We start from the raw sequence: 25,658 nt of genomic DNA, 5'->3' as shown, positions 1-25,658 counted from the left end.
CCCATGCTTCAGGAAGGACAAAAGTGCAGATAGTGAGAGAAGTGACCTGTCCAAACAGCCTTAAAAATAAAGCATCAGACCAGTGGATAGTGATGTGTGTTGACATACGGCTTGCTAGACCACAGAAGTCCTCACTGAAGGGTGATGTAGAGAATGGGAAGGATTTATACAGGGAAATAATTCTGAGCTAAGGCTGATGGCGACATCAAACTAAAAGAGCAAAAACTTGAATGTTTTACGATATTCTTCAGAATCCAGAGGTGAAAATAAATCCATGTATCTCCCTGCAGCTTATTACATAGTCATTTAAAAGTAATGCAAAGGTCTGACCCTGGTTTTTAAATTTCTGCCCCAGCTCAGGGAAGACATGCTCAGAGCTCTGCAAAGAGCTCATTTTTGAAGAATGCAATGCAAAGTGCTTTTAGTAAAATGCTGGCAAGATATTCCAACTGAGCTCCTTGAAATTAATGACCAACACATGAAATATAGTTGCCATTTATAATTTCCTCGGGGAAAAAAGATCCACCAGCCTTGCTTCTGACATCACAGGCCAAGATTTTGAAGACTCCTCCATTTTTAGTGTTGCAGTTTTTCATGCACAATTAATTTGCAAAAGATTTCTAGATACTCCACCTGATTTTTGGACACAATCAAGCATGCATGTAAGCAGCAGCCTGATCATGAACATGTATAGAATCATAGAATCATAGAATCACTTTGGTTGAAAAAGCCCTTTGAGATCCTCAAGTCCAACCTTTAACCTAACCCTGCCATCCCACCACTAAACCCTGTCCCTGAGCACCTCATCTACCCTTCTTTTAAATACCTCCAGGGATGGGGACTCTACCACCTCCCTGGGCAGCCCATTCCAGAGCCTGACAACCCTTTCGGTGAAGAAATTTTTCCTAATGCCTAGCCTAAACCTGCCCTGGCGCAGCTTCAAACCATTCCCCCTCGTCCCATCATCTGTTACCAGGGAGAAGAGGCCAACCCTCACCTCCCTACAGCCTCCTTTCAGGCAGTTGTAGAGGGCGATCAGGTCTCCCCTCAGCCTCCTCTTCTCCAGACTAAATAACCCCAGTTCCCTCAGCCGCTCCTCATATGACTTGTGTTCCAGACCCCTCACCATGTAGACAACTACTGCATAAAAAACCATCTACAAAAATAAAGTTGGATTTTCAGGTCTCTGAGGAAACACCATCTTTCTTTTCTGCATACAGAATGAGGAAAAAAAAAGTAGGTAGTTATATTTAATTCCTAGGGTTTTTAGACAGGCTTTCAAAGCAAATAATTATTGTTTTTAATAACCATATTGTTGCTGTTACTGCTACTTTTGTTAGCATTGTTACTGCTTTTTTAGTTTCAAGATTCATGCCATTCAGTGCATTTTAATGATTCTCAAAGTCCTTCTACTGCTACAGTATTTACTTAAGAATGATACACCTCTTTCTTGCTATAGTGTCGGTACTCAATTACCATAAGTTGATTTTATAACTACATCTCAGCTGAAGTTGTAATTACACTGTCTTCTCTAGTAAGTCATAAAATCTTAAAACCAGAGAAAAATAGTGCTGCAGGACACCTTGAGGTGTCAGATTGACTGTTTCCCCTCTACAAGGCAGGGCCAATTAGACAAATCTTATTCCTATTTGGCATTTGTTTAACCTGACCTTCGGATGGGTGTCAAAATAAGACCTCCAGCAAGAAGCGATTCTAGAGCATATAAAAAAGAATTGGTGGCATTTGGATGGTGAAGCATAATATTCCCAGGCAAAACCTCTGAGCTGATGTTGCCATTGAATGGCCATTTCATTTTGAAAAGCTCAATACGACTAGTGATTAATGGAGCAATTAATAAAAGCAAAAGCAGAAAAGTCATGGTTAAAATGGATTAGATTTCCAGTAAGCAACGGTGATAATAATTTCCATCATGAGTCCTTAGTGGGGAGGTAAAGCATATGATCTGGAGGTTACCGCAGATGATGGTGCTACAGTCAACTTCCCTGCAATACCTTGTGCTGGCGTCACTGCACTTGTGTCTCTGGAGAGGCCATCTCTGGAAATAAAGCTTTTTACACAGAATTCCCGTTTTTTTCCCAGGCAACTCAGTGGCCCACTGGCTCACATCCATGCTGGCTGAAACAGGTCGGATCCAAAGCTGCAAGGGCGAAACAGTAGGGTTTGCCCAGCCATCCCTAATGGTGAGCTGGTGAGTCAAGGAAGAGATGTTAGCCATAAAGAGGAGTAGATGGGCTTGATCAGCAGTCTCAAGTGCGTTTGAATCAATTGGACACTCTCCCATGCCATTTTAGGGAATACAATACCTGTGATGGACATGGGATGGAAATGCTTGAGCACACATTCCTTCCAGGCATGATACTACAATCTCCTTTAGTGCACAACTCCCACTAGCTAGAGACAGAGCTAGGAAGAGCCCTTAGCTCCTGAAAGAGCTGTTAGCTCTTGATAATCCTGCTCTAGGTAGAATTTCCAAGGTGATGGCTCTCTGGAGCCTGCCTTTTGTTCCCACAGAAGAATCACAGAGTCACAGATTGTTGCCAAGAAGGCCAATGGCATCCTAGGGTGCATTAAGAAGAGTGTGGCCTGCAGGTCGAGGGAGGTTATCCTCCCCCTCTACTCTGCCCTGGTGAGACCCCACCTAGAGTATTGTGTCCAGTTCTGGGCTCCCCAGTTCAAGAAAGATGAGGAATTCCTAGAGACAGTCCAGAGGAGGGCAACAAAGATGATGAGGGGACTGGAGCATCTCCCCTATGAGGAAAGGCTGAGGGAGCTGGGCTTGTTCAGCCTGAAGAAGAGAAGACTGAGAGAGGACCTCATCAACACATACAAATATCTCAAGGGTGGATGTCACAAGGATGGAGCCAGACTCTTCTCAGTGGTGCCCAGTGCCAGGACAAGGGGCAATGGGCACAAACTGAAGCATAGGAGGTTTCAGTTGAATATGCAGAAGAACTTCTTTACTTTGAGGGTGACAGAGCCCTGGCACAGGCTGCCCAGAGGGGTTGTGAAGTCTCCTTCTTTGGAGATATTCAAAGCCCACCTGGACGATGTCCTATGCAACCTGCGCTGGGTGACCCTGCTTTAGCAGGACTGGATTTAGTTGGACTGGATGATCTCTGGAGGTCCCTTCCAATAGGTTTAACAGCAATCTTTTATTCTCTGACCCAAAGAGAGCTTTTAAGATCCCCTTTTTGTTAATGCATGTAAACCTAAAAATCTCCATAAGAATCAATGTAAGTTTTTCAGGTAAATGCAGATTCTGCACATAGCAAAAGGGGGAATAGTAGAAGAAAAAAAGAAAGGAAAGAAAGCAAGCAGGTCCAAATCCAACATGAGGGACCTTGACTCCACTCACCACAAAAATTAAGAACAGATATAATTCTCCTAACTTTACTCATATAAGAAAGTGAAACTTTCTTACATTTGAATGTGTGGGCATCATTTGAACTAATTTCCCCAAATCAGCTTCATTTTTGCAGTCTTTCTGGGTGTGCCTCTGGCTCTTAGTCACATGCAAAAGCTCTGTATTTAGCAGCTTTATCATATTGGGGTGATTGTAGAAAACAGCATAAAGTCCTGTTGTTTTAGGTGTGGATTACTCTGTTATGTATGACTTTCCTTCCCCTCAGATGAGAGTGAAGGACATCACTCAGGTCCTCTTTCTGACATTACCCACATAGCAGCCACCCAGTTCTGTGAAATTTTGCAGCTGATTGACATAACTAAGTCAAAAGGGGAGCAACTACTGTTGGTGTGTGCTTAGTCTGGGGTTTGCTGCTGCTATTTCAGATGTGAAATATGCCCACAGGTTGGAAAGCCTACTCTGTCTTTCCATGTGTGTCAGCTGGACATATAGGAGGAACAGCCTGTCTCCATAAACCACATGCACACACACGCAGAGCACTAGGGAGATATTCCCTGCCAAGGCAATTTGCAGTCTCTCGTGATGAGACCTAGTGAAAGGTGAGGACCTTTTCAGAGGAGGAAACTATTATCACTTTTGTGGCCTTGTCACTGAGACCTGGAGACCCTGCAGCAGTCAGGAACCTTATTCCCACTGGTTTAAGGTGAGATCACACGTATCTCTAGGGAAGAGTGTGCTGGGGGAGATCACCACATCAAAATGCAATCATTACTCTGAAGTTCACTTTTGTTCATGGTTGGAAGGACCCGCGAACATCCAAACTGTAAATCTTTAAGCTTGAGTTCGCACAGGAAACCTGCAAGCTCTGCTGAGCTCCTGGATGTATAGTTGACCTTAATTGCATTTTACCAATGCAGCTTTCTACTTTACAGCCTCCACAGTGGGAATTTACCTAGCCAAGGAGGGCTTGAGCACAGCAGGTTGCCAACTACAATCAGTCAATGCCCTGCTTCTGAGTGCCAGGCCTTTGGCACCTCATTTTCGTCCTCTCTCATGAAAATAATATAGACAAGCACAAAAGAGAACTGCAAACCTGTGCACCATCTCAGGACTGCTCTGCCTCAAAGGACCTATGTTAGGCTGAATTAAAGCCCTGAAGTGTCATCTCATTGTGGGAAAAATCCCTCATTTTGTTCTGTGCTTGTCCAGTTTCTACAACTTCTGGTACCTTGGAGCTTGACTTCATTTTTAGCCCATGTTATTACAAGTAATAAATGAAGTAATGAGAATATCTTCCACCAAGAACTTGGAATAAATTCATACACCTCTTTCCAGTGGGTAAGTCCTCTTGTCCTCTCTCAGCACATTAACCACTGATGTTCTTGCCCTTCACACAGCATGGCAGTGCAAAACTGGGAATCTTTTTCCCCATTTCCCCTGCTTAAGGATCTTCAATGCACCTCAAAAGCAATTTTAAATGTTCCCTCTCCATCAAGTGGCTTGGAACACTGTGTCCCTAAAGAGGGAAGTTGTGATGGTACCTTAGTCATGGCATTGCTGGGTGAAATCTGAATTTCTGTAAAAGACATTGTGGCTGTGGGAGGGCAGGAAAGAATGGAACCCATCCAGACCCAAATATTTGTTGGCAATCAGGTGGGTGGAGGAAAAGATTGTGCCCATAGATCTCAAAGAAGGTCTTCACCAAGAGGTATGGATGCAGCAATGACCAAAGCTTGGGATGCATATATTGGAAGGATCTGGTTCATATCTAGTGAAGACAGTCTTTCCTTTGATTTTAAAAGGAGCCAGAGCCAACCAGGATGCCTAGTGCCTGACGGGCAACAGGATGAGAAGGAGAAGAGATGAAAAGTGGACAAGAGGCTGGAAATGCAACTGCAGACTGCTGAATGATGCACCCAGTGTTAGGGGATATTGTTTTCTGCCGTGAGCCCTCTGAAACCCAATACAACATGTTCAGAAGTGTGTTTCCAAGTTTTATTTCTCTTCTGGGAATAGAGCTGCTGTTGCACAGGCACTGAAGTTGCTTTGGGGGGGCTTTTTCTTTCCCTTTCTTTTTTTCTTTTTTAATTCCAGTAATAAGAAGCAGTTTTCTGTTTCCATTTACAGTTGTTAAGCTACAGTGTCTATGTGCGTGCATGTGTCTCTGCGTGTGAGAGTCTCCAGTCCATTGTGAAACACAAACCAGAATATCAAGTCTTTGCATTTCCTTAGATCATTTTTTATCTGATATTGAATTAAATAAAGGGCTTAATGTTCAAAGTGGTGTTTGGGGAGTTACTCGCACAAATTCTGTTATTGCTGTTAATGGGATTTGTGCAGATTGCTTTGAAGATGAGTCCCTTAATGTAGAATAGGAAAAGACATTCTAAATTGTAACTTATTTCAGACAAATCTATCTTTAATTTTTACCAACAGAGCATTAGAGACATCAGACAAAGAAGCATTTGCTGTATTTTTTCATATATTAACATTATTGACAGGCACGTGAAGACAGGTTTGGTTCAGATAATCCAGTGGATACTTTGTTGAATTCTTAGAAGTGGAGAGAAAGGGACTTTAAGGTTTGAAATAATGATGAAATTTGGTGACATTCAGAGAATACAAAGCTGGAAAGAAATGGTCATAAAACATTTCCTAGGCACTATCTTATACTTCAGACTCAATACTGATGGAAATCTTAGGTCGCAAAGTGGACATCTCAGCCTGCAGCTTGGCAGTACCTCTCTTAGTTATTGGACTAGGTGATGACCACCACGGTTTTAAGATGTGACGAGGAGCAGAAAAGAGCAGGCAAAGGGAAATGTGGCTCATGGGACTGTAGAGGAAAAAGGCTTGAGGATCCAGCATCATGTATTTGCTTGAGAAATCTCATCCCTTCTGACTTCAGAGAAGAGTCAGATCAGGCTTGTCTTATATGAGCTGAGAACAGGCAAGTCTGGGCCAATCAGGCAACCTGCGGGCTGAGGCTTGCAGCTACTAAGGACAGAGCAGAACAGTCCTAGAGTAAGTATTATTTAATTTTCAGGTGCCTAGGCAAAGAGTATCTCACCTGACTCCAGCCAAGGCTGGAGCTAGTGATCACCCCAGAGGATCCAAGACATGAATGGGATGGCAAATCCAAGGAAAAGTCACACCCTCTTGGAGCAGCAGCTGGAAGTGGCGTTTTAGGGTCTCTCAGATAATGGTAGACACCTATGTTGAGTCAACTCATTCAAGTCCCACTGGGATATCTGCTTGCATGACTGTACTAGATGCAGTTGTAGACACCGACATGCTTGCAGACACCTACATGTAGGCTTCTATTCGCTTTAGTGGGACAGCCAAGCTCCACACCTCTTCTGTTGTTTCTGCCTCTGGAGAATGCATGGGGCGATAACCACACTGGATCCAGGCAGCTCCCCTAAGACTGATGAGCAGTTTAATGCTAGCTTCCTCACGGCTGAGCTTGCAGTGAAGATTTGTGGGCTGTTTCCTTCTCAGATCCTTGCAACCCCCATCTTTTATCCTCTGATCTGGATGATAAAGTTGACAGAAGCTATATAAATTATAGTCTTTGGAGTATTAATTGCCTGTTTCTAAAAGATTAATTACAGAATATCTCTTACATTTCCAGATCAGTATTAGTGAGACATGCAGTATTATTCAACAATATCTCTTCCTGAGTCATCTAGTCTGTTCTGGATGTAAACAAGGTGGTAGTTGCTGAGTTTAGAGGTGTGAAGAAGTTGTAGGTGAGAAGGAGTTAGTATGAACTTCTGTGCTTTATCTACTTTTCCTAATGGCCAACATACAGGCTCATGGACCATAGTAAACACAGAGCCATTTAACACACTTAACCCACAAGCCAAGGTTACACTGTCACCTTACTGTCAGTGCTCTTTCTGCTTCAGTGAGTGGTCCCATCCCCTCCTTGTGTTACTCCTGCTTTCTCACTTGTGCTGGCATCAGTAGTTTGGCAGTTGGGAAATTCATCTGGCTAAAGGCTAACCCCCATCAAAAAGCCATCTTATCTCTCAGCTGTTTTTTTTTCCCAATCTGTCTATGTGCTTGGATGCATGAGCTCTTCCATCAGCATTTTGGGATAGGTAGGAACAAGCACCCAGGAGGAAGGGAGGAAAGCATCATCTTTTTCAGTTGCGTATGAATTTACACTGAATTCAGGTACGAGAGTTGCCGTAGGCCTAGGGACAAGGGGAGACACTCCTTCATACCACATGCAGAGAAGGAGAATCGTTGTGTCTCGTACAGCTCACCTTGCACTCAAGCATCCATAAGCTGAGCTAAGCACCACAAAGTGAAACCTGGTAGATCTTCATCCTAGATATGCGATTTGACTGCATATTTGAAAGCCGTGCCTCAAAGACGTACAGCAGCAATGCGAAGAAACCACATGGACATGATGAACTGAAAAGTTGAGCTAATGAGTTCATGTGCAGAACCACACATAGTTGTTTCTGAGACCTAAATGAGTAACTCTATGGTTGATCAAGTTGGTTTCAATCTCTCTAATCCGAGGCATTCTGCTGACATGCCCATATTTCCTCCATAAAAGCTAAGCAGTCTTTCTCTACCGACCTCGCTTCAGTTTTGTCAGCTGTTATCCACACTTTGAAGTTGGGTGAAAGCTTGACGTACTACATTTTTGCTCCATTAAAATATTCTTCATTATTTTTAAGTGGCATTTCCCTCTCCCTCTCCCAGAAAACCTGAGGAGGCTCCTCAGCAAGGCTCTGTAACCATCTAGTCACATAAACACAGAGTTAAATTTGAGCACCCAAATAACTCTGAACTCTGAAGTTTTGCAAGGAGTTTTGAGGTGTTTTCTGCAGGGTGGTAGGAAATGCCTTCAGAATTATCTGATATTACCAATTGTGTTAAAAAGCTGGTTTATTAGTGGCTGCTCTTTCTGGTGATTATGTATTTTACAAATGTTTCCAAAATTACCACTTGAAATATGGCCATTCCTACTCTGTTCTAAATTTTCACAACCTTGAGATGTTGTTTTCTTTGTTAGTTAATGCTTTACCTCCTCACACACAAACATACACACACACCCCCCCCCGTAGGTTTCTCATTTCCTTCCACTGTGGTCTATCGACATCACTTAATTTTAGCTTTTCAGGCGTATGCACCACATCTAAATTCCTTCTGTAGCCAAGGAAGGAGACAAGCACCTCCAGAGGGCAGTTTATCTCATCTATTTAAGACCGTTACCTAGGACAGGGTGAATTGTCTTTTGTAGCAAAGGGAGACAGAAGTCTCCAGAGGACAACTAACTTAGTCAATGTATCTAAATTTTGGAAACCTGAAGTCAGAGAAACCTCACCACAAAATTGCCTTGGGGATAAAAATTGATTTAGTTGACTTTGGATTACTAATATTTTTTTCTCACTTCCATTCCAAGTAGTTTTTACATAATGGACATAAAGAAACCCCGGGCCTTTTGAAATCAAGAGTTTTCATTGCAGACCAGTTCTGATGCACCCTTCTGCTTAATGGAAATTGAATCTACTTAATTCAGGCTTGTTTTTCCTCAAGCTCTTCTAAAATTTGCTCTTCCTTCACAGAGAGCCCCACCGCTTTCTGCCCAGGTGACCATCACATCAAAGATACTTGGGACCTACTCTTACATTTTGTCTGCACCTACGATGTTGAAGTCTCCCATGTTAGTGTCATCCCCAGGGATATTTTTTCCCTTAACAAGAGCTTCTGCCCACATGCAAGTCCAGATATGGCGATTCATCATAGTCTCAGCACCATCTCCAGAGAACTTGTCCTACCATCCAGTCCAAAAGACCTTCAGTTCAAACAGGTTGTCTGCCAATCATGCTACATTATCTTAATTCTTCTCATTATATCCTAAGCATGTAACTCTCTCTTCTCCATTCAATTAATTCTTGGACAGCTGTTAACTTCTCTGTCTGCATCACAGATTTATGCCTAGCAGAAACAGATTTTTTTATTCTCCCATCAGGGGCCTGTTGCTCTTTTTTACCCATTTGGTTCATTAGAATCTTTATGTTAAGCTCAACAATTTGTTTTCTTAGCTCATGTCTATACGATGAAGATTCACGGGCAGATATGTCCTAAATCTCCAGCAGGAGCTGCACAGGGAGGTGCTGCTCAAGGGGAGGGCTCAGCCAACCTCAGAAGCCTTGCTGCGAGGTGGGGTTCACCTCCCAGAGTAGCACATTGCTCTAACACCGATAAACAGCTCGAAGAACAAAGACACATCCCAACACACACCTAGGAGCTCCGCCTGTAAAAGACTGGGTGGATTTAGGCTTGACAGTAAAACCTGGTTTTTTTTTGTATAGTTCACAAATTATAGTATTCATTCATAAAATAAATTACTAATATATTTCACCCATTCCTTCCCTTATCATCAATATTCCTTCTTTGACGCTCACCACCTTCTTTTCCCTATGGCATGCTTTAATTCATTCCTGTGCCCTGATTACCCTGTTCTTTCTTATCTCATAAATCAAGACCAACTATTTACACATTTATATATACAGAAAAGCACCTTGTGATTTTTCAGAAGGAAGTACTCAGCTGTATCTTCAGGCATCTCTAAAAAATTGGCCCTAAGGCAGCAACTATTTACAGCAAGCAAAGGCGGGTACTTTGCTAAATAAAATGATTCCCTGATAACGTAATTCCCAGGGTAGAGAGGGAGGGGAGCAGGGACAGGATAAGAGACTTTAATTGTCTCTCTTTTCCAACAGGAAGCAAGCAGAAGGAATAATTGGTAATTGCTGTTAATTGTTAATTGCTCCCTCCCCCATCTGCAAAGCTTTCATTAGGAACTAATGAAAACTTAGAAGAGCTTGAACGGGTATATTGCTCTCTGGCTCTGCAACCTTTTTTGCTCTATAGGAGAAAGGGAGTAAGTTTTCCACTGACATTTGTTTAAAAGGATGCTCAGAACCTGTAGTCCTGCCAGGTGGTTTCAACCATGCCAGGGGAACACATCACTGTGAGGAGTTTAACGGCTTCCAAAACATGATGAGTATTTTGCTATTATTTTGTCTCTTACCCGCACTGCTCATCTCATGAGAGGGACGCTTGTCCTCTAGGAGCACACACTGCATGGTTTTCTTCTGTGAAGAGCCTTTTGGCAGCAGCCCTAGAGCATGACTCAAGAAATGTGTCTCAAGACCCATTTGTGTTACAGCTGTCCTAGAAAGCCCCTGCTCCCAGGAGAGTGGCTTTGTCAGGTTACCTGCTGATCATCTGCTCTGCAAGAAAGCCCCTGCACCTTGCTCAGTAGATAATGAAAGCGGTTGCTTTCGTTATTCCTCACTGAGGACACTCGCAAAGATGAATCTTGGGTTTGTAGAGAACTGGAGGGTGATGGCCGATGGGCAGCATCCACCATAACAGGTACTTCAGAACACCCATTCCTGTTGTTCTGTCCCTGCAACAGCAGGTACTTGTATAAATAAATCTAAGGGCACTTCATTTGGAGCAAGTATTAACACCAAGGCTTAAAAAGGGAACTGACAAATGCACTTTTAATTCCTATCATTAATTATTGTGGCAAAATGTTCACATGTGTCTCTCCATTGACAAGCTTTGCATCTCCTTTTATCAAGCCTCTTCATCCAGCATTATTAATTCATTCTTATTTTTATCAAATCTGGAGGCACTGGGCTGTATGTGGGATAGGTAGATGGCAGATCAGTACCGAGAGCTCTAATTCAGGAGCTGCCTTACCTCCTGCCAGCCACTGCATTTATTTCATGTGTCTTTCCGTCTCCCCGTCTGTAAAATGTGCAAAATATTGCTTACTGCACTTCAAAAATCTTGTGAGTTCCTTAGTTGTGGATAACTAAATATTATGACATATAAAAGCACAGGGTATAGATATATCATAGACTTCACACTTGTATTTCACACTCTCTATTAATGTGGCACTCCATGGTGACATGATATTTACCAAAGACTTCCTGGGAGCAGATTTGAAATTTTATTTTTTTTTTCAAGGCTAAAAACTGTTAAGCTCAGTGTTTATCTGCAATGGCAAGGGAAGGTTCTCAATGAATGGTAATGATAGGTTTCTAGTCATAAAAATAGCCTTTCCTATGCTGAGGAAAGAAAAAAAAAAAAAATACCCTATGAGATTTTTCTGGCGTTAAGGCAGTTAAATTGTCTTTTTAAATAGTGTGGAAATTGACAGATCATAAAAAATGGAGCGAACAATCATCAGAGAGTGTATGATAATCTGGCAATATGGAAATTACAAATTTTAATATTTCCCCCCAAGTCAATGAAATATGCAAAGGAACAACTGCATAATACAGCAAGCTCTGTTTAATCCCTAGGTAGCTAGAGTTAGCAAGATACTCTATCCCGCTTGTTTTGTTCCTGGTTAATAACAAATCCACCAAATTACTTTAACAGCGAAGGACAGAAACAGCCTCTCTGAAGTTCGATTGTTGCACAAAGCTGCTCTATCAAATATCCAAATTTAATGATGCTCTGGCAGTTTCTGATCTTGCTGAATCGTTATTGCAGCATGAAAAGTCAGTTGGCCTAAATTTGTGCAGCTGCCATCAGCATTCTTTTGCCGTAATGGATTCTCTTGGTGATTGTCCTGGTTTTGGCTGGGACAGAGTTAATTTTCTTCCTAGTAGCTGGCATAGTGCTGTGTTTTGGATTTAGGATGAGAAGACTGTTGATAACACACTGATGTTTTAGTTGTTGCTAAGTAGTGCCTAGACCAGTCAAGAACTTTTCCAGCTTCCCATGCTCTGTCAGGGGCACAAGAAGCGGGGAGGGGGCACAGCCAGGACAGCTGACCCCAACTGGCCCAAGGGCTATTCCATACTATGGTATCATGCTCGGAGGGATTTGGCCATGGGGGAGAGGGATTGCTGGTTGGGACAGGCTGGGCATTGGTCAGCGGGTGGTGAGCAATTGCATTGTGCATCACTTGTTTTGGATATGCTGTATATTTTCTTACCACTATTATTATTGTTACTATTATTATTATTGCTATTCTTTTCTTCTGCTGTTTTTTTAAACTGTCTTTATCTCAACTCACAGGTCTCATTTTTGTTTTGATTCTTCCCCCTGGGTGGTGCTCAGCTGCTGGCTGGGTTAAACCACACCAGTCCTTTTTTGTATGCGAAGGGTTGAGATAACAACAGATCTTACCAGAGCGTGTTAAAACGAATTTGGGATAAGCATTCGTTATATTAGCATTAGTAATTGCTGGTCACAATGTTGACTTGCTTGCTCTCAGAGTTGTGGTCCTTGTTCTCAGAGTTGTGCTATGTAGCCCCTTACCCACCCTATGCACTGTTTGTCAGTGTTTATGTGCTGTCTGTCACCTCCGGGAGGTGGATTAAGGTTATCGTTTTGCTGTACTGTGTGATACTGGCTTATGCTATAACAAAATTATTGGTCGTGAGATCAGTCTTGTATTTGTACTTGGCATTGCCATCACCTCTGTACTTTGGGAGCCATCTATTGGAAATTATTAATGATTATAATTTTTCTCCTCGGAGAGCCAACCTGTGTGGAAAACACCTTCCTCCATCTTCCCCTCCATCTCCAAGACAGCATACACAAGACGTGCAAATAAAAATCAGATAATACAAAATACTTACCTATCTCTAAAGATAAAAAGAAATCTATCCCAGCCGAAACCAGGACAGCGATTCATCAAACCCAGCTCTTTTCTCCAGCAGAAACCAGCAAGCCATCTGAAACAGTGGGGGGTCTGTTCCCTGAGCCATGCTCACCAGTTTGTGACTGGTTTCCTTTTTAAATCAAAACATTTTTCTCGCAAATTTGGAATAAATCTGAACGGGTATCAGATTCAGGATTCCTCCCCCTTTTGGTAATGGAACTGCAGAGTGAAAGATCAATTCCTTCTTTAAAGAGTGCAAAATATTTTGTTAGCGAACGTCAGTCACAAAATGAGAACGGTGGTGTCTTCCTGCAGGGTGTAAACCTTTGCTCGACAAACAGCAGCATCAAACTCACCAAGCAGATAGCTGTCTGCAAAATGTGACTGAATGTGCCTTTTGCTAAAGAGCTTCTTTTTCCAAGAGGTTTTGTTTAATCTCAGTGCTGGAGCTTTGAATAATGGATTGCAACAGTTCCAAAATACAGCAGAAAACCCAGCCAGAGCTTGCTCAGGCTCCCGAATCAGAAGAGCGCTTCAGTGTGTGCTTAACTTAAGCATATACTTAAGGGGCTAAAGGGCTGAACAACCCACTTATGCCCCTCTAATTAGAGATTACTCCAAATCATGCTGCAGTACAGACCAGCAATGGAACCCATCTTCCCTTAATGCAGGGCCAGAAGCAACTCCAATGGGTGGAAAACCTACTTCTGACAAAAAGATAAGGGATTTGTCTACATTTAGAATTGCACAGGCATATTCTGGGCTAAACTAGACAGGGAGGCACTGGCAGGACTGTCCAGAGAGTCACGAATGAAGAAGCAATGCTGCATACAGACAACCTTGAAATCAGACAGTTTTATTCAATCCCTCTCTGGTTAGCATGGAAGGAAGTTGCACTGTGAAATGATGCTTGTGTTGCCCGGAGAGATGATGTTGACAGCTCGAGGCTGACCCACCTGAAATTCAAGCGGCTCCAAACATGAGTGAAGGAAATTATAGCGTGCTGGGACTCGAGGTGAGGACAACTTATCACTTATCACAGAGGGGAAAGTGAGCTCTAAACAACAGCATGGACAGATGGGGTCTGACTGCAGCTAGCTAGGCTCCGATGAGGTTTTCCATGAGAGGATCTGGTCCTTTTAGCTCTGATCCAGGTTGGCTAAGCTCAAGGGAGCCTGTAATGAGACTTAGCATTGTGCTACTCCTGGACAGGCAGTTTTTATCGCAGGCAGGGTTCAGGTGCGCTTGCCTGATTTTGTCATTCAAGGTTTCCATTGAAAAACTTCCTGTTCCCAGTAGTTCTGGCTGTAATTCTCCCAAACATAGGTGCTTCAGACAGAAATCCTCCGCATGCGTTTTCCCTTTTAGCAGCAAAACCAACCTGCATCGCATTGCTTGGGCTTAGAAGATTTTAATAATGGCTTTGAAGCAAGTTTACCATCTTCCTTCCCACTCTCTACAAGCTGTATTTTCTTGTCAAATGTCACAGTTACCCCCGGATCAACAAGCTAGAACAAATGTAATCCCCCAGTAACAAGAGAGCGGCCCTTTTTTGGGGAGGGGGAGGAAGCAATCAATCCCTTACAACGGCATGTGCCTAATGGATCCGTCTCTTTCATTAGCTCTGGGCTCCTAGTAACGACTGTCTTTGCCAAATGAGGGATGTGTTATGTTGGCCTCCTCTCCCTTCTTCTCCTTCCCTCCCTGCCTTGTCAGCAGCATGCTAATTTATGTAATCAATTCATAGTACTGCTTAATGAATAGCTTTGAAGTCGTTAGATTCATCTGCTGGTGAAGAGGCTGATTGGTCAGCCTCTGAATCGTTTCCATTTTCTGAAGCTCGATGGTGTCAGCCAACATAATTGCTTTAGAAACACCCTTGGGAGACACTTGGGAAGTAGCTGTACATTCCCCCTTTATATTTAATTGGAAGACAAAGTGGAACAATAATAATACTTAGCATTTTTACCACATTTTATATCATTAAAATGCTCCCCAAACATTAACTAATTTTTGCAGTATGCCCAAAAGGTGAATCATTACTTCACTTATACAGAAGGGAGTCAGTAATAAAGACGGCAGGTCTTAAGCTCCTTGGATGTTGCCGCTGATGGGTACCTTTGTGCTCAGGAAGACCAGTGGTAAACCCAGATTCACAATGTCCCTTCAGTACCCAACCCCTATGGAAATCCCAAGGGAATGTGAGCTCTACGATTTTAAACCATGCAAAAAGCAGAAATTGCAATTGGCTTGTAAATCCTGGGAACACATTCAAAGATATTATGAGCCTTTTATTCTCAGGAACATGGTCCTGATGGGGGCACACAGGCAGCCACTGACAATTTACAATTATGATGCTTTGGGGAGACAAGATTTTTTTATCTTGGTTGACAGCTCTGTGGATGCCTCTCTTCTTGTCACCCAAGCATTCTCCTGTCTTCACATCTGAGTCCTGACCTGGTGAGAATGGACATGGTGGTGCACAGCTGAGCTCAGCTCTTCTGCGTGATGTGCAGCTGGCATACAGAAAGGAATCATGGAAAGGGGGCAAACGCCTGTCGAATTCCCACCCCAATGCAAAGTATGGATCCTAGCAGTGTGCTCCAAGGGACCCTCTGTGAATGCAATTTGATGCTTGGGTCAGATACTCAACTGCATGCCCTGCCAACCCTACCAAAGCCTGCATAGATGCAGCCTGGGACAAAGACCACAACACATTGATTTAGCTAGGAGATGGTAAGGAGAAGGTGAGATTTCCTTTCAGCTTGACTGTCTGCTACCAACAGTCATGAGTACTGCTTTAATTACTCAAAACCTTTCAAATACAAAGAGTTTTGCTGTGCTTTATAATGTTTATTCAAGGGTTTCAGGCTCTGCAGTGAGCTGTGATGCAGGGTGCCCTCTGGCCACACCATTTCAGTAATGACTCTGGCATTTCTGACAGAGACTAACAGCAGAAATCGTTATCAACGTTTTTGGCAAAATATTGCAAGCTAGAAATTGGATTTCTCCCCCTCCTGCCTCCTCCTTCACTCGTTAATGAGCTACTTCAAGGCGCCAATGGTAAAGCTGTAAAGCAAGACGGGCAATTTATTTTCTGGGCCTGAGACCCTAGACACAGTAACATACAGTTATTTATTTTAATGCATCATTCATATAAAATTACATGATGCTTTACAGGTAGAGCAGGACAAGAAGTTACCTTATCCTGGGGAACTGTAAGATGGGATATTGATGAGAAGCTAGAGCAAGATGGACATGAGATGAAGGAATCTCACACTTCAGGTGGAGGCAAGCATGGTGAGAAAGGTTTTTGCCATGCACTACCTCTTAGACTTCAAGAAGTTGGGAGCAGGTAGAGCATTTCTTTCTGGACAGGGATATTTGGACTCCTTTAATATCACTGGAGAGATGCAGCCTTTCCAATAGAATGATTTATCCTGCTCAAGTTCAGATGTTTAAAATCAGTGAGATGAATAATGCTCTATTTCCAATTCCCTCTTTCTCGCCTCCAGCTTGTAAAGAAAGCCAAGGGCTGCTAAGTCAGACAGAAATCTTCACACTGTAGGTGTGTGAAGACAGGCTAAACATTCCCACCTTGACTTTATGGACACACAGCTTGCAGTTCTGCCAATAATTTTTTTTTTCCACTGATTCTGAATGCTTGTGGAATCAAAGATGGGATTTATCTGCCTAAATATTACAGTGGCCCATAGATGTGGCAGATTTGAGACAGGACTTGTAGACTGAGCCCTTCTGGACCAGCATCTGGACCACAGATCCCACAGTACCTAAAATGGCACAAGAGATCTCCATTTCAGCAATGGGATACTGCCCAGACGTGCAGGCATCAAGGTGCCAAACTCCTCTTACAACAAGTGGAGAGATGATTAATACAATCAGTGGAAATCAGCACGCAATTCACCTTGCCAGATGCAGGCATCTGCCTTAGGACAGGAAGATTCATGCTATAACCTCCAGCAACCACAAGGGGAGTTGAGGGTGACTTGGGATTCATGCAGCTGTAGATTCTCATTTCATCATCTGGATCCTACCCTTGATGTCTCTAGTAAGTAGGCAGCTGGATCTTTATTCCTTTTTCACTCAGTAGAGAGAAACAGGTTCTTCTAGGCTCCAACTTCTAGTGGCATTTGAGGTGCTGAAAGGTTTATTGCCTTTTCTACAGTTGCTGTACCAAAAGGGTGGAGGTTTTTCCATGGTAGCCCATGGCATATCTATCAACCATGTATGGCTTGCTCAAGTATTTCAAGGGCTGGTGCCCAGGACACTAAGGTTGCACAGAGTTGCACCCTGGATGACTAGCTCCAGTGTAGGTGTCTCCACTTACAGTCGTAGACATTTTTGGGCTGCTGCAACCTGTATAATAGAATTGCTTTCCTCCATGCTTTCCTCCCCTTCCAGAGCACCCTAATATTCTGTCACTGTTTTTCAGGCTGTAGAGATATAAATTATCTCAAATATAATGGATATGCTTTGCTCTTTGTCTGTGAAAACTCAGGCATGCATCGCCTGTAAAAAGCTATTTAATAAGCATATTAATATCTTTATTAAGATAGTAATATATTAATATTTTATTGGTATATTAATATTTGTATTAATATATGAAGAAAAATACAGAAAACAGAATATTTAAGTGTGTAAGCATGTGCCAATATCAGTAATGTCCCCACCGTATCCTGCCTAGCCTCTGGCTGTTGCTCCAAAAGTGAACCTCTCCCATCTATCCTGTGACACATCAGCACCATGTGGGTCACCTCAGGCACCCTAGGAGGGTGCATACAATACTAGAGATCTATCTGTGAGCAACAGCACTGTGCCTAGATTTCTTTGTGGAGCACAGCAAAGAGAAAAGCTCACTGAAGGTAGGTAAGGAGTTGGGATAGGTTAACCAAGAGGGCTGACAGAGGATGAGCTTAGCCAGAGGTTATGAAGCATCTGGGAGACTAAACTTTGGTGTTTAAAAGGAAATGCTCTTTGAGCCTTGGGGAAACAGTTTCTCTAATCTGCTGGATAGGGCACATTGCCAGGTGCTATCAGGGAAGGACTGCGACGAGGTCTTGATTCTCTACCCCATGGAGTCAGGGTTGGAGGCTGTGTTCTGGAGTAGGGACAACTCAGACGTGGGCTTTCAGCAGGGAGGAACAGTGATCCTAGGTGGCTTTTGTCATCCTAGTTCTTCTTTATTTTAGTGTTTTTCTTCTGTTTACTGAAGAGACACAATGCTTCTCTCCCCATTTTTTCTTCCAGGGGAACGGAGACAAAAAAAAGTGATGTGACCTTCCCATGGTGCTTGCATACAGGGCTCTGCAAGCAGATATCATGGGGGCATTATCTGGTTTTCTAGGGAGAGGATGCAATGCCAGCCTACAGGTGGTGGCTGCACCTTCTCACAGGGACCCTCACTGTGTGCATAACCCAAAAGAAGCCTGTGCTAGTCAGACCCCCAAGGCCACCATGAGCAGTTGTTCAGGGAAGAGGCAATCATAGAATCATAGGTTGGAAGGGACCTCAAGGATCATCTGTTGCAACCTTTCTAGGTAAGAGCACAGTCTAGACAAGATGGCCCAGCACCCTGTCCAGCTGAGTCTTAAAAGTGTTCAATCTGGGGGAGTCAACCCTTCCCTGGGGGGAGATTATTCCCATGGTTGACTGTTCTCGTTGTGAAAAAATTCCCTCTCATGTCCAATTGGAATCTCCCTAAGAACAACTTGTGTCCATTCCCCCTTGTCCTCTCCTTCCCTCTGCAAGGGAGAACAAGATGAAACCAGAAGGGACAAGTGTCACGTTCACCACAGCAGGGACAGCCTGGCCACCGCTTTGTTCCTTCTTCCTTCAGGGAAGTCAAACTTCACTTGTCTTGTCGTGGTCTCCAGCCCATGCTACCACAGGCACTCAACATTCTAACATTTTACCATCCCTTCTGTTTCATTCATCCAGCCCTGGTTTTAATCTTGAGGGAAGTTTAAACAAGAAAACCACCACCAACAACCAAAAGGCTCTGCATTTGCCATGAGAGCATTTTAATTTCTTGACTGAATACCAAAGTAATCTTTTCACCGGCAGTACATATCTCTTCACCTGTGGTATCTCATGTAATTATTGACAGAACTGGGAGGAAAAACCTTCTGTTAACTTCTTGTCCTTGCTGCTCAAGAATGTCTAAGGGACCCTAATTCACTGTTGTTATTTTGCAAAAAAAAAAAAACCACCTTTCACGCATGGTTTATTTGATCTGACTTACAAAGGGAGACAGCAAGGCAGTTGTCACCCCTTCTTCCCGTGCAGGCATCAGGTCTGAGCAGAGACAAGAGGTGAGCGGTGCTTGGTGACAGGTTATTGCCAAGGTTGAGATATAGGGCCTTTTTGTTTTATTCTCCATCTAAATTAGTTACTGCAAAGAGATTTCCCTGGTGGAAAATTAGTTTCAATATTTATTTCCTACCTGACACTTTATTATTCTTTTATTGAGTGGAATGTGCGCTTTCTCTTTCAGGGCAGGTTTTCATGCTTCGGTTTATAAACTCATGTTGGGTGCCTGTTACAGCTGGCTGTGCAGAATGAATAACTGTTTGGGGGCTGACCCCTGGTCCACTCTCAAAAATAAAGATAATGGAAACATCCAGTTCAACTTAACCTAAGACAGAAATAATTTCTGTTTTCTTTCATAGCAAAAAAAAAAAACCAAAAAAAAGAAAAGAGGGGACCTAATACAACATCTATATGAATTGTCAGAAATGCTTCATTCAAAGTGCTTTATTTTTAATTTGGTCATTTGCAGGAAAGCTAGAATGAGGCACCTTTCATAGACTGGGGAAGGGAACAGCTCAGTGTGAATGCGGTCAGGTTTTGGAGACCACAAAGTCGCAGGTGTTGCCCACTGCCCCGCTCTGCCTGGGAGGATGTGAATGCTTGGTAATGTTCTCCATCTGCTTTTTTCAATCTCTCCTGCATGAATCTCTCTGCTTTGTATAAAATATTCAACCATGCATTGGAGAGCGTGGAGACATGGCCTTGAGGGCAGTGACTCCTGAGCACCAAGGGACTGTATCTTCTCCAGTAATTCTCTTCCACAGTTTTTTCCACCATCTACATTTGCCTGGTAGGGGCATACAAGTATTGCTTGAAGCACAAGACTTACTTTGTATGGTGGCCCAAGACCCATGGCTGCAGAAAATTACTTAGCGACCTGTGTAATTTTTACATTTGCTTCCCTTGAGCAAATTTAAAGTGAAGAGGTTCACATGCATGGTGTAGCTCTAAGAGGAGAAAGCAACACCCTTCCCTGTGTTATTTGTCAACCTTTCCATTAAGAGAGGATGAATGTGATTTCAAATCCCTGCAGGACAAGGAAATTGAATCCTGGTCTACCACCTTACTGCTGGATTACAAGAAAATAAGTGCCATCATGTTGGCTTTGCAAAGGACTCTAGGGTAAAACACATTTCAGCTGAAATAGTTCAGCAATTTCTGTTGTCACAAGCAGTATTCAGCTGGCAGCTCATACCTTGCTTTGTTCCTTCTGTAGCTCTTGGAGGCTCCCATGGGCAGCATGTCTCTCCCGGTGAACTGAACATGGGACTTGAGGAGACCTGTTGTCTACTTCTGCCGTTGTCCAGTTCAGGGCAAATCATTTCGTATTTACATGTCCACTTTTCCCACTTTTCAAGATTTATAATGTTAATGTCTTCATAGAATACTTGAAATCTAAGTAAAAAAGGTAAACTAACAATTTGATAGTGCTGCTGTCTCATTGTCAGGACTTAAGTGGTTTAAATATCTCAGGGTAACCCAAAAGCATTCGACCTTCCTAATGCTGCGGCTTTAGGAGTTCCTTTGAACTTCAATAATTTGGCTGCCTTTGGGGTCCCCTTTAGGAAAATATGTGGAAAAAACTTAAAAGTCATCCCTCAAACACAACGGAGAATGAACAACTCTAATGTACTTCTTCCTCAAAATGCATGGAAGTACTGACCAGAGATAGGCTGAGTTGCAAATAAATTTCAGGTAGTTATAGCATTATAGTAAGAAAGATTTAGCAAGACAATGTTTTTAATAGAGCTTTCTCACAAAATAACTATATGCAGGACAATGTAATACTACAGAGTATATCAAAGAGGCCTTTACATTTAGAATGTTGTCTTTTTTCATAATGAAAATATAAGAGTTTCTGCTGATGTTTTGGAGACTGAAATGTTTTTTTTTTCTCCTCCATGAGCTGATTATTTTTTCTCACTTTGGCATCTTATTTGTATAGTTTCTTCTTATACAATTTTATTGTGACATCTGGCTGTGAAATAAAAATGTAGCCTACAGGAAAGCTTAGAGTTGTGCTCCCTACAGTGCATCAGTCAGACAATAAAATAGCCATCACTAGAAAAGTGTGTTTACAAAAGCTATTATTTGTAAATAGAAAGTCTTCTTCTGGCTTTACCTCCAAATGAATGCATAGGGACACCTTGTCAGATGATGTATGCCAGCTTCAGGATATCTCTACCAATTTTTGCAAGCTGGAGATCTGTTCAGGAGATTTCCTTTCCTCTCTACCACTTGTTCTTGAGAGCATCTAAAATGCACCTCTGTTGGGTGTGTACAGGGTTGGTTCACAGAACCACAGAATGGCAAGGGTTGGAAGGGACCTCCAGAGATCATCTAGTCCAACCCTCCTGCTAAAGCAGGTTTACCCAGAGCAGGTTGCACAGGACAGCGTCCAGGCAGGCTTTGAATATCTCCAAAGAAGGAGACTCCACACCCCCCCTGGGCAGCCTGTTCCAGTGCTCTGTCACCCTCAAGGTAAAGAAGTTCTTCCTCATGTTCAACTGAAACCTCTTATGTTTCAGTTTGTGCCCATTGCCCCTTGTCCTGTTGCTGGGCACCACTGAGAAGAGTCTGGCTCCATCCTCATGACATCCACCCTTAAGATATTTGTAAGTATTTATAAGATCCCCTCTCAGTCTTCTCTTTTCCAGGGTAAACAAGGCCAGTTCTCACAGCCTTTCCTCATAGGGGAGATGCTCCAGTCCCCTCATCAACTTTGTAGCCCTCCTCTGGACTCTCTCTAGGAGTTCCTCATCTTTTGGGTTTTTTGGTTGGTTTGTTTCTGTGTGTGTGCGAAGGTCATCTTTCACTGTGTTCATCACTGTTCCTTCTCACCCTGTCACCAGCTCCACTGACCATCTCATGGTCTTCTCAGTGATGTCCAGATTTACGCAATCATTTCTGAAAGTAATAGTAATTTTGAATTCTAATAGCAGTTTGGGCTTCAGTATCCTCCTTTGATAACTATGAGTAATACTACTGAGAGGTCAGTGGGAGAAATACTACTAAGAGGTCAGTGGGAGAGTTAATACTGGATTAGAAGCAGTTCCAAGGTTACTATCATAAAGTGTTAATACTTTGATTTCCTAAGCCTACTCTAGGCTCAGAAAAAGAATGAAAGCAGCATGATTACCTGCTTACAAATTGCTTATGTCCATACAGACAGTGCAGAGGAAAATGCAAGCAGATCAAAGCACAGTTTTGACAACAGACTTGCTAAACAAGTTACTTTAACAACTTGTTATGAGATGAAAGAAGAAAAGGCTTCCCTGGAGGCCCCCCATCGCATGAAGAAGACCTTGCAGAACTTTACAGATCAAGAGGAATTGGTTTGAGAAGAGGTTGTTTGGAGATGGCAACACTGCTCTACTCACCTGATAGTGCTAGAAATGGATTACGTTATAGTACTGCCATGCACTGAAATGGAACATGGATGTTCAGATGAAACAGTACCTACCTCTGAGCTTGCCAGTATAGTCAATGGAAGGAAAACAAATGCTTCTCAGGTATGACTTATTTTGAATGGTCAGTTTAGGATGAAATGAGGTGTGCACAATATCTGTTTGCCTCCACTGACTGAGAAAAGAGGATAGGTGACTAGCCCAGGTGGAGATATCTCCATTATTGTTCTCTCAGTGGAAATGAATCTAGTCGGGATTTCAGGAATGGCTGACACTGACCATTTTCAAGGAGAGGTAATTAGATGAGAAGAAACGCTAAATCTTTGGTTTAACTCCCATATTCTCCTAGTAAAAATAGAGAAAGGGTCCATCCAGCTCAGTTACTTTAGCAATAAGATATAGAAGTTGGATGCCTCAAAAGAAATGGGATGGGATCAGCTTGAATTCCTATACACAAGACTTGATTCAGCTGTTTAAGCATTGCTGTTGAGTACCAACTGAGAAGCTGTAGGATGTAAGCATGGGCATGCCAGGCATGACCTGAGACTAGAGGGGACATGTTCACTGTAGAGCTGCAACCAGAGACTTGGCAGGACACTCTGACAGGGCTCAAATGGCACTTGCTACTTCTGTTAAAACAACTGGGTTGATTCCCTAACTTTTAGTAGCAATGATGATGATCTCTACATGTGGACTGAATACTTATGGTCCTGTTGTAGCCAGAGGAGACCCCATCATTACATTCCATAGAGTCCTAAAAATGACTTATCTCACCAAAGGCGTTAGCCTTGCTGCTGCTATTCTCCCACTGACTTTGCTGCATGTACCGAGAATATACGCTCAGCTCACGTGGCATTAGCTGCATTATGGTGTCTGCATCCTGCCCTGGTATTTCACAGAGCAAATGTGATTGCTGGGACAGTAACTCACGTGATCTTTACAGCTCGGGGAGAGTGTTGGCAGCTGGGTAGGACTTAGCCAAATACCGTGTAACTCAACATGTATTTTTATGTCACTCAGAGATGTTCTTTTGCTTGCCAAGAAACTTCATGGGCTCATGACAAGTACAGTGAGGAGCTGGAGACTAGAGGTGGGGATGGCAGAAGCAAAGAGGATAAATTATTTTGGAGGTATTTGACATTGGGGAATGATGCAGGTATTTCCAGGAAGACCTGCATGGTTTCAGCTAAGGACTCCAGGCTGTTGCCTGCATATAGGTATGTCATGCCAGTTGAGAGGCCTGAGGATACCTCGCCCAGAACTACAGCTAATGTTATAGAAGGGCAGAGATAGACAGCTGCCAGCCTCATCTGGCTGTCTCTGATAACCAGAGGCTTGGACAACTATGTCTGCACAGTTGAATCAAACCTTTAGTATCTGGAAAATCTAATGCTTCTTGGAATCATAATTCACAGCTACTGGGAAAATCTTCTTAACAGATTTAACACATAGTTGCATTCAGCCCAGTGCAGTTTGCAGAAGATTTCACCCAAGATATCAGCTCTTTGAGGCAGGTATTTTATTTTGCTAATTTTCATGCAACACACCTATTTACCTCAGGTCCTTCTAACGTGCCATGGGTTCAGGCCAATGACTCCTCTTTCATCAAGGGACCTACAGGTAGGAAAATAGATACTTCATCAAGGTATCAACCAGTAAACTATGCTTTAAAACTGCCAACAAACAGAAAGTCTTCACAGTGTGGACTACTGCAGACACTGGTGTGCTGCTTTCATTGGTTTTAATGAGTTTTATCTTCATGGCCTGTACAGGGAACAAACTTAGAAACCCGTGTTACCCAGAAAACATAGCTAATAACCTGCAAAGCCAGGTAATTTATTAGCTATTTATATCTCTTCAGCTGGGGAATTGATCTAATCATGGAAAATCTTAACTTGTGAGAAATAAATAGGCTCAGGGTTACCTGCTTTCAACCACCCAGCTTCTTAAGCTTATCTGAGTTGCACTTCAAAAGCCTTTGGTGATTCTGTCAGTACAGATGCAGGCATCAGTTGCGTAAGGGCCAGAGTATGCAAAAGAGACAGGGAGTAAGATAACTTGCCACTTTCTTATGTTACTTTTCCGGACCTAAGCCTCCAAGGCAACAACCTGCAGTTGTGTTGGCAGATGGTGGCTTGATTGTGTGTGAAGAAGTCCATTGTTTTTCAGTGGCTACAGATGGTATAAATTTGAATATATCTGATCAGATGTACAAGCCATGTGTGTTAGATGAATCCCACCTATACATGGTACTGCTTACCATTTGAGCTGTTAACCCTCATGTCCCATTTAGGTCGATGGAGACAAATAGACATTTTTAGAATAGGATTCACGTGACTGATTTTAGACAATTATTTTACAATGAGATGAATCACGTTCTAAAAGTTTCCTCTGCTGACTATAAAAGTAGTCTAGACAACTAGTTTGGTTGTAGATACTGGAAGCATCTTGACAAGTGTGTCCACTCCAGGCTGATTACACACTCAACCTAACCTGAAATCCTTTCCAGATCAACGAACAGACATTTAACTCATTTAAAAAGTGTTACAAAGATGTAAATAAATACTAGAAGGTTTTCAAAGATAGGGTATTGAGAGTACACAGTCTGTTCAAATACTTGGGTTTTTTACTTTATAAAAAGTGCTTGAACTTATGTTGCCAATGTTTCAGCACCAAAACCTGATATCTATCTGCAAGATGAGATGCAGTTTAGCACAGCTTATTGAGCTAGCACAGGGATAACAGTGTAAAAAATTATATATACCTAAAGATAAATATATATATATGTATCTATGCAATAGATACATATATCTCTCTCTATATATATGCAATCTTGATTTTTCTATGGTGCAGTCATAATATTTAATTCAAAGAT

This window comes from Egretta garzetta, unplaced genomic scaffold (genome assembly GCF_000687185.1).
Source record: "Egretta garzetta isolate BGI_Z169 unplaced genomic scaffold, ASM68718v1 scaffold260, whole genome shotgun sequence".
In the NCBI taxonomy this organism is placed as follows: Eukaryota; Metazoa; Chordata; class Aves; order Pelecaniformes; family Ardeidae; genus Egretta; species Egretta garzetta.
Note: the sequence above shows the minus strand (reverse complement) of the source record.